Source organism: Octodon degus, unplaced genomic scaffold (genome assembly GCF_000260255.1).
Source record: "Octodon degus isolate 3935 unplaced genomic scaffold, OctDeg1.0 scaffold00183, whole genome shotgun sequence".
Lineage (NCBI taxonomy): Eukaryota > Metazoa > Chordata > Mammalia > Rodentia > Octodontidae > Octodon > Octodon degus.
The window spans coordinates 50202-51715 of NW_004524759.1; the positions used below are offsets into that span (position 1 = coordinate 50202).

The 1514-nt window shown below is 41.1% G+C and overlaps 1 pseudogene; it reads left to right on the forward strand.

The window, feature by feature from the left end:
• Window positions 1-1514, forward strand: part of LOC101568232 — a 35644-nt pseudogene that overhangs the window by 15066 nt on the left and 19064 nt on the right.

A 1514-nucleotide genomic window follows, 5' to 3' on the forward strand; every position in this document is an offset into this window, starting at 1 on the left:
ATTTGGACTTTTGGAGGCAAATGTGCTAAAACATCCCATTTTCTGGATTCATCAGAAAGGGTGAATTTGGAATTCCATAGTGAGATAGAGTATAGACTAAATTAGTATTTTGTACGTTTTCTTTCCTTTTCCTTTTTTTGTGGGCACCAGGAATCAAACTCAGGATCTCATGCCTATAGGCAGACATTGTGCCACTGAGCTATGTCCCCAGCCCCCTGACAGAATCAGTTTGGCAAGCCTTGCAGAAATGGAAAAGGGGCAGAGATGGCCTGGTACAAAGTGATCTTTCCTGACTCCAAGTTCACTCTCATTTTGTAACTTTATTAGGAGATATTTTGCTATGATAGTGAGGAGATAATTTGTTAGAAGACTAATAAATTTCTATAGATGCTTTCCTCTTTCCTCTCCTGTCTTTATCTGCTGTGTACTCTGTAATTTTACTATGTCAGGGCCATAGCTTTCCAGTGTTCTAATTTCTTACCCTAAAATGAAATGCTGGATTTGATAAGTGACATCCATAATTGTGAAAAGTATGGGCTTTATGTCAGATCTCATTTAACAGCTCTGGATTGAGTTTCAGTTTACTCATTTAGTAAAGAAGAAACCTGCTTCCTCTCCTAAGTGTCTGTTTACTTGCTGTTTAGAATAATAAGGAAAAAGAGAGAAATTGTCTATTACAGAGCTGGAACAGGTTAGTTCACCAAGTGACAGGGATGCTGGTGATTTCTATAGATGATAGTAATAATTTGTGTTTTAGGTTTTGTCCAAAGGTGAGAGAAAAAGGACCAGTGTTGCAATAGAGCTGATCACTGACCCTCCTATCTTGTTCCTGGATGAGCCCATGACTGGATAAGATTCAAGCACTGCGCATGCTGTTATTTCACTCCTGAAAAAGTACATGCTACAGCAACATTGTTTTTTTTCATTTATTTAATATAAATCTTTGATCATGTCTATGTGCTCAGTATTCTTATTGCAAGAGACTCAGAAGTGAATAGCAAGGGCCAGTGAGATAGTTTATTGGACTAAGCACTTGCTTAGGCAAGCACAGGGTTCTGTGACTGGGCTTCTATCCCCAGAACCACATGCTGTCCCAGCCCTGCCTCTGGGGCATGTTAAGCCTGCAGTGGAGTCCAGGTGTAGTGGTGCACACCTGTAATCCCAACTACTGGGGAGGCTGAAAACAGGAAGATCACTGCAAGTCTGTGTAGTGAAACCCTGTACCAAAAAAACCAAAAAGTGAACAGCAGAATTTTTTCCTCTTAAAAAAAGCAGTCAAATAACAAAGCTATGCTGTTAAGAAAGATGAAACAGGCGTATAGGGAAAGTTGGCCATGGTTGGGTCTTGGGCGCTGTTGTAAATTGCAGGAGGATAAGGGAAGACCTTTCATTAGTCTGTGACATGTGAGCTGGGAGGGAATGAGAAACCAGGCTGGGTGAATCAGGAGAGAGCTCTAGTTGTAAGAAACAGCCAGTGGCACAGGACCCAAGCAGGTCTGCTATTTCTGGGACAT